This window comes from Ambystoma mexicanum, chromosome 7q (assembly GCF_040938575.1).
Source record: "Ambystoma mexicanum isolate Mex_15411 chromosome 7q, UKY_AmexF1_1, whole genome shotgun sequence".
In the NCBI taxonomy this organism is placed as follows: domain Eukaryota; kingdom Metazoa; phylum Chordata; class Amphibia; order Caudata; family Ambystomatidae; genus Ambystoma; species Ambystoma mexicanum.
Window position 1 is genome coordinate 440,130,117 of NC_090941.1, and position 18,129 is coordinate 440,148,245.

General features: G+C 46.4%; 1 non-coding gene across 1 annotated transcript; it reads right to left on the bottom strand.

The window, feature by feature from the left end:
* Positions 1–229: 229 nt before the first annotated feature.
* Positions 230–345, bottom strand: LOC138528978 (U5 spliceosomal RNA). Its single transcript, XR_011284346.1, has one exon. It is a non-coding gene; the product is annotated as a U5 spliceosomal RNA (small nuclear RNA).
* Between the last annotated feature and the right edge of the window lie 17,784 nt (positions 346–18,129).

The window sequence follows — 18,129 nt, forward strand, 5'->3', positions numbered from 1 at the left end:
ATTGAGGTAATGGCGTCCATGTCCACTCTGCACAGGCTGATTATGTGCTACTTACTAATCAGCCAGGATGATGATCTGACACTCTGTAAAGCTGCCAACCTATTGGTGTATTTGCCTGACTCCTTCATTTGCTATTGGTTAATTTGCTATTGGTAGTTAATGTATGAGCACGTTTAACTCTTTGACGCCCAGCATGTTCACCCTTTTTTTTTTTTTTTTTTTTTTTTTTAACCCTGCACGTGGCAGGGCTTCAAAAAATTGAGTGAAACTCTTTAATGTTCCTCTCCACGGAAATCTTTAGTAAAAGGCGAACGATTTATTCGGTTTGAAGAGAAACCAGAGTATGTTCACCCGTTGTGTTTTTCTGAGATGTGTGATTTTTTATACCCTCTGTAGAATAAACTGCACACGCATGTCTTCTTGTCCTCACGAACTGGTAATTTACTGCCACTTTTCAGCTGCAATAGGTCTTGTATTCAGTACGTTTGTCATGTGGTATTCAAACTCATACTTGTGGTATTTACCACTCGTAGCATTTTTTACTGCATGCAGAACATATTACCATGAACACTTATTTACAATCAGCCATGCGGTGAAAAAGGAGGTAGTCAAAACACTGCCTATTTTTATCAATAGAGTCAACATCCGAATGATGGCCCTATGACAAACCAAGTAAATTGATATGCAACTCAGATAATGAAAAATACATTTTACATAAAATAAACGCAATTTGTACCGGATTGAGGTAAATTCTCACAAGATATTTAAATTTGGGGTGAGGGCTCTATGATGTCAGAGAAAAGTCCCTGCTCACAATAAAGAATACAAAGCAAGCAAAGAGGTGCTCATCAAATCCATATCCTATCACTATTACAGTCAATAGACTAACACAGTGCAAATAACATAGCTCGGGCCGGATTACCCATTGTGTGTCCAGTGGTTAGAATTGAGCAAACTTCTTCTGCTCCCAGGGGTAGAATGAGATTTTTTTTTAAAAAACTGGCCGTGGAAATATTTTTCAGAGTGGCAACGGGTACACCATGCGAGCAAACGCCAGTGTTGTGGTTTCATGCCAACAAAATATTTTAAAGAAAGGTTCAAACTTGTACATTTATTTAGCAGATTTGTATAAAGAGGGATTACAAGAAGTTAAATATAACACAAATAGACATTTAGCATTTGCGAGAGTCAACATGAACATATTGGGAGCATTATAACGCATTTATTTCAATGGGATGTGGGGAGCAGGAGAGATGTGAGGGAGTGGGAGGAGCAGAAACGCGTGCTATCCACAGAACATTGATCCATGGCACAGAGGCCCACCTGAACATCTCCAGAGTTCCCTGTAGTCCGTCCATCACAGTCTGCAACATTTGTGCTGCTTTTCTTCATTTATATGGAATGGAGAACTGCCTGCTTGCTCTGTTCCATATTGCACAAGCAGCTGAACTGTTGCTGGGAGCATTCGGTCAAATGTCACATAAAACGCATTCGACCACCGGGTCCCTAGTGATCACCGCTTAACAGTAGAACATGTGAAGGGGTGCATTGCTGGTAATGGTATCCGTGTCTGTCAAGGAAGAATGCAGGTTTACATTGAATGCTGTTTTTGTGTTTCAGGTTAACCTGCTAATTCAATTCATTCGGAGCACATTGGCTGCCAAGATGCAGATAATGACAACAACCTCCACAGAAACACAACAATGGGCCACTACTGTAGCTCTTTCGAGTGCAGCTGCACTGCAGAACACAGGGATTTTCAGAGGCCTCAGCTCATTTAACACTGTGAAAAGAACTCGGATAGTGATCTCATTCCATTACTCTACTCAGAGGGAATGCTGAGGCGTTCTTTTGAGCAGTGACATATTAGAGAGAAAGAAAGGCACTTTTTTCTTACCCTGTGATTTCTCAGTGGAAAGTACTTAAGACATTGTTCAGGCCGTGAACAAAGGAGCACGATATGAAGTTGCAAGGGAATGTCTTGCTGGTGGCGTTTGCTGAGAGCAAAAAACGAGCTTCCACGAATGAACTACATACAGTATGTGTGCAGTCATTTTTTTTTAAAAATCTTATGCTAGAATCGTTAAATAAGAACATGTAACACAACATTATTTTGTCACCTGTGTTAACATCCTTTGTCATTCACGATCTGTGTGTTTCAGGGCACTGCTCCAATGCCATATTCTGAATGCAGACGGAACCATCGCTCTATGGGATAGTGGTGGTAGCAGGGTGGGGAGAGCCCAGGGTGTATGATGGTGTGGGGAGAGCCCAGGGACTGGGTAGGAGTGGGATGAGGGAGCCCAGCCACTGTGATGGGAGCAGGTGGGGGAGCCCAGGGACTATAGTGGGAGTAGGGTGCAGTGACGGTGCACAATACATACTGCCCATTTGGCATTTTATTGGGGGCCCGGCCTGCCCAAATTTTGCTCAGGTGGAGCCAGGCCTAAAAAGTTGGAAGACCACTGGCCTAGTGGATTTACGATGTGAGGCAACTTCTTTGATTGGCATGCTCGTCAGAGTCCCATATACAAAACAATCCAGTGTGCTCGTGTATGGACATCACACTTTTCGCAGCTATCTCTATAAAAAAAATAACACCAACACAGAGGGGCAGGGCAGGGGGGTCCCAAACTATTTATTGTTTGCTCAGGGGGTCCTTGGCATAAAAAGTTTAAAGACCGCTGCTGTAGTTGGAGTTCATTGAGGCAGACCATTGCCAATTGGAAAGACACCACCTGCAAGGTGTACAGAATTAAGTTACACATTGTGGTAAGGCTGTTTTTTTTTTGTTGGCAAGTGTTTAAAGAAGGATTGTTAGCGGAGCGGACGTGAACTTTTGGGAAGTGGCATCTTGCATTTTTTCAAAATATTTAAATTGACTCCCGGAACCAGGAACTTTTGAGAAATCTGTATCTTTCAATGTCAAAGAAAAGAGCCTCCTTAACCATTCATGATTTATCGGTGCCAACCTTAAAATGCATCGGCTGTGCACAATATGACGTGAAACAAAATGAATGTGACACCAATTCGAAATCACGATCATTCAAAAGACAGGTGTGAAAGAATGTGTTACATTTCCATTCAGGCTATTTTTTGCAACTTCCTAGCAGATTTATAATAGTACACTTTATTCTGAGTTCCCGACTTTGATGTGAGGTGTTTTTATTTCGCTTTGACAAGAATACATCTTTTGCAATCGTGTTTGATCACAAAAGTACTAAACAACTCTTGGTGTGGCATCACAAAAGGAAGGCAGATTCATTTAGTATCATGCCATAATTCGATGTTCTCAGCACCAAGACAACTCCACAACAATGTTGTTGTAGTCTGTCGGGGTGGTTATCCCGGGGTCGGCTGGGCCGTCCGCGGACCTCCGGGCTGGGAGGCCCCAACTCCTCCCGGGTTCCCCAAAAATGAGTATGAGACACACGCAAGAAGCAAGTTGGTTCTGCTGTTTATTGAACAACGGCAGGGATGGGTCTAGGATCGTCTGCGTCTGTCCAGACTCTCAAAATTCGTGGGGCTCGCAGGCCCTTTTTACCTCAATTTGACACGCTACTTGCGACACCTGGGAAAGTTAGCGAAATACCTATCGCCACTCTGGATTGGTTCCTCGAGTGGTAGGGTTAGTATAGCATACATATAGAGAACATTATTAGTGGTTGAGGGTGAGTCAGGTGGTATACTTGGGTTGTCCCTTCCATTAGATACTTGAAAATTGTTACATGAAGACCCCTAATGATTGGCTAATGTTAGTGGCGTCAGTGGTGAGTGCCCCCATGTTCTGATTGGTCCACCCGCGAGCCCCCCAGCCTGGGACCATTGTTGTTCCCAGCTCGCGGTGTACCTGTCATTAGCAACAATATGTAACTATGTGTTTGTGCAGACAATGCGCGGATTTGCTCATAGGCTTGAGAGCAGACCATTCCCATCGCTGTAGGTGTCCATTCGGTCATTTTCATTGTTGCAGCCTGTGTCCCAGACGTGGGACCCAGGCGACTTCTCCCTCGTGGGTCTGGCACCTTGTCAGGTTGGCTAGGTCACGTGAGGAGAGACCGTGGTTGGGGCAGAATTCTGCACATTTAAAGTTGTATTTTGCTTCTGCGTGCTTGGCTTCGCTTACAGGTGTGACCTTGGTGCCGGCTGGTAGCATACGAGTTGTAACATCACTCCCTTGGCTGTGAGCTCTCACTGGGCCCGTTCTGCATGATAGGCACTTGTACTCTTGCTCATTCAGTGTTCATGGCGGCTCTTGCTTGCGGCCTACTTGGGCCTGGTTCATAGATGGGGATGTGTAATGCACGGCACCTGTGTTGCGGTGCGACATGGCTTCATAGGCAGTATTATGTCTTCGTTATATTTTCATCACGATGCAAGGGTTGGGAGAAGCGTCAGCAAGCGTGTACACGAGTGCTTTGTGAATCTTGCGTTTCTGCATTACGGAAAACCTATGTGAAAAATAATAAAGATGCACGTCAGTGGGTGTATCCGTCACCTACGTCATAGCACTGATTATATTCTTTGTGTGGGTTGGTGTGTGAGTGTCCAGTGTGCATGGTGGCACGTGTGTTCTTGGCAGTTGGCTATGTCGTCATGGCATCTCTAACGATGTGAGTGCTTGTTGTTGACATCTTAGTCGAGTTCATCCATGCCGCAGGTGTCGGCTTGAGTAGGGCAGGCTGGTGGGCAGGCTAATGGGCATATCCGTATGTTCTTGAACCAGGGTATGCGGTCGTCTGGTAGATAGATGAATTCATCTCGTGGAGGGTGTCTAGTTTGTTTACTTTGCAATCTCGTGACCATGGGATGGGCTGTGGGCAAGCGTCCAGTGTCTATTTCAGTAGTTGCCTCTGGGGAATCTGGGGGGTGATCAGGTGTGGTGACACTTCTGTCATCAGCTGTGGCTGACGTTTCCTTCTCTGTAGCCGATTCTGTTGCTGTTGTTGCTCTTCCAATGGCCCTGTCGTTAACGCTAGGGCGGGTCTGGAGTTTGTAGATCTTCACGTCGTGTAGGTGATTCCAGGCACGCTTATCCTGCAATTTCACCGCTCTGGTAGCTACCTCCTCTACCAAATGAGGACCAGTAAAGCGTGGGCCGTTCCACTTTCTATTGAAGTTGCGGAGTAGCACATGGTCACCTTTAGCAATTTTGCTTAGTCCTTCCTTTTCCAGTTCCTTGTCGGTGTCTTCTTGTTGAGAACTCTTCGACCCCCCCCGCGTGCGCTCGAGCTGTTGAGATACAAACGCTACACTAGTAATCAAAGAAGACACATATTGATACATTTCGCCACCATGAACAGTTGTAGTGTTTTCATGGTCTGTGAATGCTCTTGATGTAGGTGTTAGAGGAAGGCGCATTTGACGTCCTGTCACCACCTCGTGAGGAGTGAGGTGGTGATCAGACCCTGGCCTATTCCTTAGCTCAAATAGAGCTAGCGGGAGACAGTACAACGAGCTCTCCTTGGTTGTTTGCTGTATCTTTACTATTTCTTCTTTCAATAGGCCATTCAGGCATTCACATATAACGTTGGCCTGCGGGTGATATGCACACACAAATTTATGCTTAATACCCAGCAAGGACGTGATGTGCTGAAAAATTTCATTAGCAAAGTGTGGGCCGTTATCTGACCGCAACACTTCACACACACCCCACCTGGGGAAAACCTCTCTCACTAGAAATTTAGCTGCTCTGAACGCATCTGCATGTGAGCAGGGTCTGGCCTCGATCCACCTGGAAAACGAGCATACCACTACAATCATATACCTATTTCCTTGACATACATTGATCATATGAACGTAGTCAATATGAATGTGCAGGAAGGGTCCCTCTGGCTGGGGTATAGTACCTTTTATCACTTGCAGCGTGTGACCGGCCGTAAACTGTTGGCATGTGAGGCAATTGCTTATAAAATTTGTTACATGAGAATTTAACACGGGGCAGAACCAGTCTTCCCTAATTCGTGCTGCAATTACTTCCTTTCCTGTATGAGCTGGGTGATGGAGCTGGGCCAGGGCGGTGTTCAAAAGTGCCAACGGTATGACCATCTTTCCGGTGTTATTTTGACGCCACAGTGCATCAGTTGGGGACATCGTACATCCTCTTTTTACCCATAGTTCCTTTTCTGCCATTGGTGCGGCTGCCTGTAATTCCATTATCTGTGTGGCTGGGAGATGGGTGTACCCTTCTTTCATCAACATCTGTTTGGCCATCCCCCTCCCTCTCCCTCTCTCTGACTCTGGGGGGTTCCATATTTCACCAAAGTACACCGCATGTTTGACATGTGCGTCTGCTGTTTCATTCCCTTTCGAGATATGGTCGTCTCCAGTAGTGTGTGCCGGGCATTTAACCAAAGCTATTTCTTGGGGATCATTAATTACTTCAATTAGTTCTGCTAACAAGAGAGCATGTTGCACTGGGGTGCCATCAGCTCCCCTAAACCCCCTTCTCTCCCATTTTATCAACCTCGAGTGGACAGTTGACGTGACATATGCGCTATCAGAATATATAGTAACTCTTTTGTCAACGCTTTCCTTCAACGCCAAGATCAGTGCAACCAATTCTGCTGCTTGAGCCAAATAATGCTGTGGTAACTGCACACATTTCATCGGGACATACATCAAATCTTCTGTCATTTTTACAACTGCTGCCCCAGTTCTCCTTATCCCATCACTTTGGTCTATTGTTGGTGACCCATCAATAAACAAAATGTCTCCACCGTTGAGTGCATCCTCTTCAACTTTTCTAGTGCATAAATACGTTTCGATAGTCTGTGTACAATCGTTAGCATAATCACCTTCCTCAATAACTTCCGCTATAAACCTTGCTTGGTTAACTGTACTACATCTGACAATTGACAATTCAGGTCTAGACAAAATGATCTCATAACCTGACACCCTCTGCGTGGTTAGTGTTGGACTTAGGCTTATTCAATATTGCAAACAGCGCATGCTCCACAAATAGTGTGGTTGGGCACCCCATTGTAATCGATGATTATTTCTCTACCGCAAATGCAGTTTCGGTGAGACTCTGTTCGGAAGGGAAATGACCTAACATAACAGGGTCCAAGTGACCACTGTAGAATGCTATTTGCTTGTGTCCCATGCTGGTTTTCTGAGTCAATACTGCTTTCATTACTGCTGAGTCACAATGTGAAAAGATAAAGAACTGCCGTTCATAATCTGGGGTGGCTAGTACCGGAGCAGTGGATATGGCGTGCTTCAACTCATCAAATGCCTCCTTCATTTCCCTTGTCCACCCCAATGTTTTGTCCCCTTTGTGTGCTTCTCTCAATGCTTCAAGTAGGGGTCCTATGTATGAGCTGTAGTCAAAAACCCATGCTCTACAGTAGTTGCATAATCTCAGGAACTGCTGCAGCTCCCTCACCGTTTGCGGTAGTGGCGTGTTTGATATAGCTTGTGCTCTTTGTGGTGCAATCTTTCTTCCGTGTTGGGATATTAGTTGACCAATGTATAGTACCTGTTCCTGACAGTACTGTAACTTTTCTTTGTCTACCTTGTAACCTTTTTCAGCCAACACTGTCAGCATTTTCAATGAGTCCACCCTGCACCTTTTCTCGCTTGTGCTGCAAATTATTATATCGTCAACATATTGCAGCACCGTACTTTCCAATTCAATGTTTCCATCTGTATTACTCTGTTGAAAATTGAGGGTGACTCGCAGTTTCCTTGTAGTAACCTGGTGTGTTTCCATTTTGTGTTTCTGTATGTGAAGCTTGTCAAGTCTTGTGAATCTGGTTGCAGGGGTATTGAGAAAAAGGCATTTTTGAGGTCAATCACTGTGAACCGTGAGGCCTCTGCTGGAATTCCACATAATATTGTGGCCGGGTTTGCTGCTATGGGGTATTCTGCTTCTACATGTTGTTCAAGGGTCTGAGGTCCTGGATAAAACGCCAAGACCCTCCTTTAGCCTTGCGCACTGGGTACATGGCCGGTACACGGCCGTGTTACATGGTGAATCTGATGGTACCAATATGCCATTATTTATTAGGGCCGTTATTGTTTCGTATATGCCCTCATCTGCCTCTTTTGATAGTGGGTATTGTTTCACTCTAGGTAGTATTGCACCCTTCTTCAGCTTTATTCTTACTCCCCCGATACTCTTTATGCATCCCACGTCATAGGGACTGGTGGTCGACAGTGATGTTGGAACTTTTGCCATATCTTCCTCGTGGAAGGGAACTGGGGTAGATGCGGGTGCTTCAAGTGCCATGGCCATTTTCTGTGCCACTTGCTTATATGTCACTCTTAGCCATATATCTACATTCATCATAAATACCATTTCACCTTCTTCCTTGTCTTCTGAAAAGAGCTCCTCATCGGACACCTGGGTGAGCCTGCATCCCTCAGCCAGGGCTATCAGTGCCCTCCATGCTCTCCCTTCCCGGTCTTGGGCATGTACTGCAATATAATCAGCAGTTGCTATAATACTCTCGATGCTCACTGAAATCACCTTCCCTTCTGGTTCATTGGCTGGTGTCTCAGGCCTGAACAAATATGCTGCTGGCCTCCTCCAGATCTTTCCTTCTATTCCTGACATCCAGGTGAATGCCATGTCCGTTCCGTACTGGAACAGTTCGCCATCCACTGGCTCAGCCCGAGCTACTGTCTGTCCAAAGTTTGCTTGCAGTATTTGTCGTGCAGTAAGCATGTTTATTCCTGGAGTGGAACAAATTATGCCATCCTCCGCGAAGGAGATTGTCATATTTAGCCTGCTCATTATGTCCCTCCCAAGTATGTTCACTGGTGATTCCCTTGAATACAGGAGCGGGACAGACATGTCATAATCTCCAATAGATAAGGAGATGTTATCAGTAAAGGGAACCAACCCCCTAGCCCCAGAGAATCCTTGGGTGTTCATGGCCTCACCTGACATCTTAAATCTACCCTCCTTTATGCAAGACCGGGTTGCCCCAGTGTCAACAAGGAATGATAATTTTTTGTCACCTATCGTTACCTCAATGCGTGGTTCCTCCGCACTATTAGGTGTTATCGACAGGATGGGACACACCAAGGACGTCTGTGGGCTGTCCTATTGTGGGTATAATGACTGACCACTTCCTGTGTAAGGGTTGTGTCCCAGGACAGTCACCCTTCCCAATTGTGTTTGTTGTAGCTGTGTATCGGTGGAGGTTACCTTATGGTCCTGTATTTGAGTGTGCTGCTGCACTGGCTGCACTTGGTGTTGTTGTGTTATTGCTACCTGTTGTTGCGTTAGTGAATATGTCTGTGGCTGTTGTGTTACTAACTGTTGCTGTGTGCTGCTCTGTGGCAGCCCCTGCAGTTGTTGGTAACCCTGCTGCTCCCTTGTAGGCCCTTGTTGTCCTTGTTCCCCCCATGCTGGTGTGGAGGGTCTCATTCTACATGTACGTGACATGTGTCCTAACATTCCACAAATCCAACATACAGGTGGTTCCCTGGTCTGCCATGGGAAACTTCCTGCATTATCCTGGTACACTGGTTGCCCAGTGGGGTAGAAGATTCGGAATCCTCCCCCTTGCTGTTGTGCAGGATGGCCATATCCCCTCCCCCTCATCATTCCTCCCCTTCCCCTGATGTTATTATAATATCCAGTTCCTGATGCCATGTATCCTCCTCCCATGTTAGCCGTGTATGGTGGGGGTGGTGGCAGCTGTTGTGTTATAAGTCATGGTGATTGTGGTAGTGGTGGTGTTTGTAGTGGTGAGGGATCCTGTGCGGCCACTACTTGCGTGGGGTTTGGTGTCATTGTTGTTGATGTAGTTATTAGTGCACCTTCCATGGTGTACTTAGTCAGTTTTTTCTGCACTAATTTAGCCTCTTCCGCTTTTCTATCTTCTTCCTTTTGTTTCATCTTTTCTTGCCACGTCCTACAATGGTGTACTATTGTCAATTGTATTTCCGGCCAAGCCTTGGCTTCCATCCCCACTACTTTCTTTAATTGTTTTTGTACTGCCTCCGGGAGCCCTTGTATTAGTATGTGGTAAAATATTGCTGGTGTCTTGTCCCATTGCTCTCTAGTTTCCATACGCCACTTCTCCTGAATCTCCTGGATATAATCAACAGGATCTTCGTTTTCACGCATCTTGTGTGACGTAATTGCTCCTATGTCTCAGGTGTCTGGGTATTGTACCCTCAGCGCTTGCCATAATGCATACCTGCAATTCGCAAATGGCGCCCCGTCATGTGATGTGTTCATTATTGTGACCCCGGGGAAAGCCGCTCTCTTCCAGATGTCATCTGCCGCATCCCCTAATATTGATATTAGTAGGCCCTCCACGTCTCCAACTGCTAGTTTCTGTCCTGCAGTGTGTTTTTCCATCTCATACATCCATTTTCCCGCTCCTCCACTTAGTGATGGGAGCCTGCACTTTATATTTTCCTTATCTGCATGCTTCCAAGGGACGTAATGTAGCCTAACCCCCCCTCTCTCCAATAGCGGCATTAGATTGTGTCCCATCTGTCCCCCCAGTTGTCGCGGTGTAGAGTCCGTATACCCCTCCTCTTCTTCTGTGTCGTCTACGTCATCTGTTATGTCCATATTTCCCCCGCTCATTGCAGTTTCCCCTTCATCTCTTCCCCTTCTCTTATTATTTTCTTTATTTGATGTGGGTGTGTGTGTCCGTTCTTCCTGCCTGAGTCCGGGGAGATCTCTAAGCCTGCCGGCGTAGGGGGTGTGTTCAGGAGCTGGTGTGGGCGGACATGTTGGACGGGATGATGCGGGTGTAGCTGCACGTGTTTGCCTTCCCGCCATTCCTTGTTCTTTCTCCTCACTCCCCCCCCAGCTCTTCCTTCCTTCTGCATGCCCATGGGGATTCCCGGTTGGTGCGGGTGATGTACAATTTGTCTAAGCTTTCCCTATCGCCGCTTCTTCCTTCTCCCCCCATTCCTTCTTCTTCGCTGCAAAAATCATCCAGGAGCGACAACCCCCAATCTGTCTTTTTCCCCCTAATCGTCACTGTTTTTAAATCTATTAAATCCCTTCCTCCCACTTCTTCTTTACCAATTGCTCCCCTTTGTGCTGATGTTGTTGCTACTTCTGCGTTCCTGCGTACATATTTCCTTACCCCACTCTCTCCTTTCCTATCTCTTCTTTCCCCTTCCCTTTTCTCTACTATTTCACCACCTATTTCCTCTCTTTTCTTTTTTAATTCCTCCATCACCTCACTACTCACCTTCTCTAATATCCTTTCTTCCTCTCTCCTCCTTTCCCATCTCTCTCTCTCCCTTTCTAATATGCTTTCTATTACTTTCCCTTCCTCGTATTTCTTGGTGGTTTCTGATAGTATTTTCCTCTTCCATATTTCCATTTCCTTTTCTTTCTCTTCTTCCTCTCTTTTCCTGTCACGCTGTGCTGCTCGAGATACCCTTTCTGCTATCGCCTTCATCCTTTCAGCTTCCCTCTTCCGTTCTTCAGTTCGTCCCCTCATTTTTTCTAACTCATCCTTACTTTCCTTCCTTTCCCTCCTTCTCTCTCGTTCCTCCCTCTCAAGCTGTTTGATCAGGGCGTTTTGCTCATTCCTTAATTCCGCCAATCGTTCCTCCAACAACTCCTCCTCTGCTCGTAACAGCTCCCCTTCTTTCTTTTTACCTTCTTCCCCTTTTATTTCACTGCTACTCTCATCGTCCTCGTTCATTTTCCTTACTACCTCCTTCTCTTCTCCCGTTAGTGTCCCTCGCAATTTTAGCAGCACATGCGCAGCTACCCACTTGTCGTGTCCTATGGTTGGGATTGATTCTTCACTAGTCTTCCCTTCCCTTGCGTGCATCTTCGTATAAGTTGGGCCTACCACACTTGTCACCTTCCCCCCTGTGTAGCCACCTGTAGCTGTATATGGTGGTGGGCTGTACGCTGGGTTCGAATACCCCTCAGCCGCCGTTAGTTGTTGCCTTACCGCTTCTCGTAGTTCCGTTACAGGATATAACCCCCCCTTCCACCTTTTTCACTACTTTCGCTAAAGGCATGTCGTCGGTCTGTTCCTTTTTTATTTCTGTTTCATTTACGATGCTAAGCTTTTCCTCCCCCTCTCGGCCCCTTCCCGCGCACTGTGCGCTTTCAACCTCCTTTTCCCCATTTCCCTCTTCCTCCTTAATCTTCTTCCCCTCCTTCGTTTCCTCCATGGTAAACATTCCGGTTGGTCCTGGTCGGGACCCCTAGAACATCCTCCATAAGTTGAACACCTCCACGTGGTGCGTCAACTTCTTCCCCTTGTATGTGTTATGTATATGTGTCAGTAGCGAGTGTTGGACGTACGGGTCGAAACTGCCGTTAGGCGGCCAGGGTGTCGTCATTTTGTTGTCCATCCCTTGTGTCCATTCTATGCTGTATTTGATCAGTTTTTCCCTATGGGGTGATAGTGTTTTACATATATGCTGTAGTGGGGTAGTGAGGGTGTTCCCCCACCCTCCCGATCCTAACCCGTATGACATGGTTACACTGTGTTGTTAGCTCCCTTCAGTATAGTTGTCGTTACCTGGCCCCGTAGTTTGGGGACTTGCGACCCTCCGCTAAAAGAAACCCAGTCAAATATGACAATTGCAGATGTGTTACCTGGCCCCGTAGTTTGGGGACTTGCGACCGTCCACTAAAAGAAAAACAGTCAAATATAACGCTTGCAAATATGCTGTCTTTTCCCTGTCTTTGTTTTTCTTCCTTAATACCGTTACGGCCCCCTGCGGACAAGGCGCACGAAGCCCCCTGCGGCTGCGTGCCCTGTGTGACGTGCTTATACAGCCATCCCACTTTTCTCCTCCCCTTCTCCTCCTACCTCACTCGACGTGACCGGCGTTCTCTGTGCACGGTCACTTCCCCCTCTCCACCTGTCCCGTATTTAACATGGCCGACAACCTCCGTGCGCACCCCCTCTCCACTATTCACTTCCCCACCACCCTTCAACAATGCTGTGTGGTCGAGGTATCCTATGAAAGCCTTATGGGTGACGTCACCGACCTCTTCCAAAACTACCGGTAAGATGTTTTATACTTCAGAAGGCTCGAAATAAGTTTTGCTGTTTGTCCCCGTTAACCCCACAGCTGTCCTCTTGTTACGCCTGCAACAAGGTAACCAACAATATAATCGATCTGCGCACGCTGTGTCGCCTCGCGTGTGATATGCCCCTTAACAGGAGGGCTTAACCAGCCAATTATCTTCCGTACTAGGCAACCAGTCAGCTACCGCCTACAGGAAAACGTCATCTATCTATCGATTTTCATTACTTGATCAATAGGGATCCTCATCTACTCATTGATCAATAACCGCCAATTCGGAGGAAGCCACACACACACACCCCCCTTACAGGTGGCCACGACCTAGGCCAATCAGTGTCTACGAGCAACCGCACGTGATGTTTTCTTGCTCCGCCCACCCTTCTCCGTGACATGGTAGCGGTCGGCTCTTGCACCTGTCTTGCTACCATTCACTTCACCGTCAGCACTTATTGATCAAATCTTCGCCGCACACCTTAGTAACACCGCCCACCGCCCTTATTGCACTCATCCCCCCTCCCTCACAATCTCACGTTGCTTGTTGGGTGTGACATACTCACCAAGTTCTCTTGATGCGGGGCCGCTCGACTGCGTGCACCCCTCCAAGCGGCTCGCCACCTCCCCTCGTCTGGACCACGTCTGGACACTCGCCAACCGCGGGCGGGATACTTCTCAACTTCCCGAGGGCCAATATCCAGATTGCGCTGTCTGGTCTTCTCGCAGTTCTGCGATGGTCCTGTAGTACTCAAAAAGGGGGCATAGGGGGCCGCGCCGCCAGGCCTCCTCGCAACGAGAGGATTTGGAAAAATAAAAAGGAAGATCGTAAACAGATCTCAGCAGTGCCTCCAACTTGTCGGGGTGGTTATCCCGGGGTCGGCTGGGCCGTCCGCTGACCTCCGGGCTGGGAGGCCCCAACTCCTCCCGTGTTCCCCAAAAATGAGTATGAGATGCACGCAAGAAGCAAGGTGGTTCTGCTGTTTATTGAACAATGGCAGGGTTGGGTCTAGGATCGTATGCGTCCGTCCAGACTCTCAAAATTCGTGGGGCTCGCAGGCCCTTTTTACCTCAGTATGACGCGCTACTTGCGTCACCTGGGAAAGTTAGCGAAAAACCTATCGCCACTCTGGATTGGTTCCTCGAGTGGTAGGGTTAGTATAGCATACATATAGAGAACATTATTAGTGGTTGAGGGTGAGTCAGGTGGTATACTTGGGTTGTCCCTTCTATTAGATACTTGAAAATTGTTACACGAAGACCCCTAATGATTGGCTAATGTTAGTGGGGTCAGTGGTGAGTGCCCCCATGTTCTGATTGGTCCACCCGCGAGCCCCCCAGCCTGGGACCATTGTTGTTCCCAGCTCGCGGTCTACCTGTCATTAGTAACAATATGTAACTATGTGTTTGTGCAGACAATGCGCGGATTTGCTCATAGGCTTGAGAGCAGACCATTCCCATCGCTGTAGGTGTCCATTGGGTCATTTTCATTGTTGCAGCCTGTGTCCCAGACGTGGGACCCAGGCGACTTCTCCCTCGTGGGTCTGGCACCTTGTCAGGTTGGCTAGGTCACGTGAGGAGAGACCGTGGTTGGGGCAGAATTCTGCACATTTAAAGTTGTATTTTGCTTCTGCGTGCTTGGCTTCGCTTGCAGGTGTGACCTTGGCAACGGCTGGTAGCATACGAGTTGCAACATAACTCCGTTGGCTGTGAGCTCTCGCTGGGCTCGTTCTGCGTGATCAGCACTTGTACTCTTGCTCATTCAGTGTTCATGGCGGCTCTTGCTTGCGGCCTACTTGGGCCTGGTTCATAGGTGGGGATGTGTAATGCACGGCACCTGTGTTGCAGTGCGACATGGCTTCATATGCAGTATTATGTCTTTGTTATATTTTCATCACGATGCAAGGGTTGGGAGAAGCGTCAGCAAGCGTGTACACGAGTGCTTTGTGCGTCTTGCGTTTCTGCATTACGGAAAACCTATGTGAAAAATAATAAAGATGCACGTCAGTGGGTGTATCCGTCACCTACGTCATAGCACTGATTATATTCTTCGTGTGGGTTGGTGTGTGAGTGTCCAGTGTGCATGGTAGCACGTGTGTTCTTGGCAGTTGGCTATGTCGTCATGGCATCTCTAACAATGTGAGTGCTTGTTGTTGACATCTTAGTCGAGTTCATCCATGCCGCAGGTGTCGGCTTGAGTAGGGCAGGCTGGTGGGCAGGCTGGTGGGCATATCCATATGTTCTTGAACCAGGGTATGCGGTCGTCTGGTAGATAGACAAATTCATCTCATGGAGGGTGTTTAGGCCGCGATCCTCTGGGCCATGGTCGCGAGGAGATTTGGGGGAGCTTTTTCTCCCATTCTCCCACTTCAAGTCCTTTCAGTCTGTAGGTTCACATTGGTGGTGCTGCAGCAAACGGTAATGGGTGCCATGGGATACCCCACACACGGTCAAGTGTGTGCAGTTGAAGTTTGTTGATTGCTCCATGGGTTAATATGCAGGGTTGCTAGATTTGTCACCTTAAAATAGCGATGCTTTCGTCTCCTGGAAATGAGGGACGAGCCACAGTGGCTGCTGTGTGGGTTGAGGAGTGGGTATGCTGCATGGAATGTTAAGTGCACTGCGAGTTTAGGGCATGCGTGTTTTGCACTGCTTTTTCTGCGTGATGGCGCTTATTTATTGATAGGGCTACAAAACACAGCCAAAGCGATGAGGGTTAAAGGTATATTTTAAACTCATCTTTATACAAGAACATTTCTAAGGAGCCCTTTGCCAACACTATTGAAACATTTCTGTTGTGGGTTCGTGTTGAGGAGTTGAGTGTGCGCCAGTAGCTCAGGTTCAGTGAACTTAATTAATAGTATTCACTGTCGCAGTATGTGTGGCCAAAGAGGACTCCCACCGCCTCTTAAAGTACAAAAACAATGACTGCCACACAACAATTTGCGCCAGTGTCAAATTGAGTTTTTTTTAGCAACACGTGTTTCAGCTATAGGCCTTCTTCATAGCCTGACATATAATGCTCATTAACACAACCATCACTAGACGGTAGCCAAAGTAAATTCTTCAACACAGTCCTTTTAAAGCAACAATGTATGGGTGTAATCCCTGTACCTCATTCACAGAGTTCAGTCTCCATCCTTCATTAGTCAATCTCAGGCCGAAACACGTGTTACTAACGGACAACCAATTAAAAAAAAAACGAAATCTGACACTGGCGCAAATTGTTAAGTGGCAGTCATTGTTATTGAAACATTTTGCCTCACTCTGCAGGCATCCACCTCCACAAATAACATCATACAGTCATTTCATTAGCAACTTCCGGCGCTCCTGCTGCTCCGGGGCACCACCATAGAAATGGAAAAGGGATTTAGTTCCTTTTCTGATGGCGCAGCCATCTTTTTTTTTTTTTTCTTCGGGAGACTGTGTTGCACATGAAGGGCAGCCAATCTCCAGAGAAAAAAAATAAAACTATTTGCACCCTGGGCAAACCCTGAGGTGCAAATAGCAATCATGTCCCAGCAGTTGGGAGTACAGGCCAGTAATGGCCCGCAGCCATCGCGGAGGCCCTCTCTGCGTGCAGGCCTACCTATGATCATGTTTGGTGGGCTCTTACCGGCCATGTATGCCCCTCTGCTGCGGCATGATTGCTGCATACACTTAGTAACCATAGATGGCGTTTTCTGCAAGAAGAAACAATTTATATCCCAGAAGATATCCACAACAAAGCCCAAATTATTAGTGAGCGTCTCATAGTTTTCAGTGAAGAGGCCTCTACTAGCTTTCTGCACACCAACTTTGAGCCAATACAAAAAAGGGCCAATGAGCTTGGTAACTTGTTCATGCCTGAGATACCGAAAAAATAAATGTCAATTCTTCCCTCTACAACCTTCGCACAACAGACATCCTAACCACTCATCCTCCCAGTATATTCAACACCATACAACCTGCAAGGGAGAAGGAAATCATGAACATTATAACCCAGATGTGGATGCCATCAGCTAAGGAATGTCATATCAAGATATTATCTTCATGAAAGATCTAATTAATCCCCTGGCCACCACTCTCACTTCTGCTTGCTGTAATACCTCATTATGTTAGTTATGTTAATTGCGCAACATAACGTTTACCCCAAATCAGGAATGCAGCAATATTTTATGTATTTAACAAAATTCTTCTTATGAGCCTGGTACTTGCCACTTTAGCAGTATTGATTTCCTGCAGCTTCCCCCTCCCCCTTTCAGGACAAGAAACGCACAGGTGTATTATCTTTACCATTCTCTATGAAATCCCAAAGTCATTAATTAACACAGTGATGACTGACCATACACTGGTAAATGCTCTGAATGTAGACGTTTTAAAGCACACACATCACCATATGTACATCTGGTTTACCCTGAGCACACATTCACCATGCTTTGACAAGTTAATGAGGATTCAGGACAAAGCTTTCAGTTTCTAGAAGCACAATGGAATCAGAGCATCCCTGCGTATCTAAATCCCACTGCATTTCATTTATTGAAAACAAACAAATCCCCCTTGATCAATAAGCATGACAATATTTAAAACAGCATTCTAGAAAACTCAATTAAAAGACATGCTAGTTGACATTCCGGCATGTAAATCACTTGCAAAAAGTAAAATGCATGTTTAATGTATATGTTTGATAGTTTCCGTTCAATGGTGTTTATTTTGCATTACTGTGTAAAAAGTGTACGTTTATCATTTTTCAACAATCAATTCAAAGTTGCAAAACAGGTTAAAGTTAATCATGCTCTCCCTATTTCCATGTGTGATTTGAGCTAGTAACAGGGCCCTGCTCTGTGATATAACCAGAGAATTACTTCGATCAAATTTGTTTACTAGATGTGTTCAAAGTGAGATGTTATATGGCACTAATTATTTACTTGCCCATTATTCAGAGAAGGAACCAGATATCTCATATGTTATGTTATGTTAGGTTAAGAACATTTATTAAGCGCTTGTTCACCCAAGGACATCATGGCGCTGGCATAGAAGAGAGAGCGGACTAAACCTGCAGGAATGCAGGAACAAGTAGGTTTTCAAAGCTTTTCTAAAGCTGAGGTGATTGACCACATTTTTCAGAAACAGGGGAAGGATATTCCAGAGCCTAGCTGCGGCAAAGGAAAA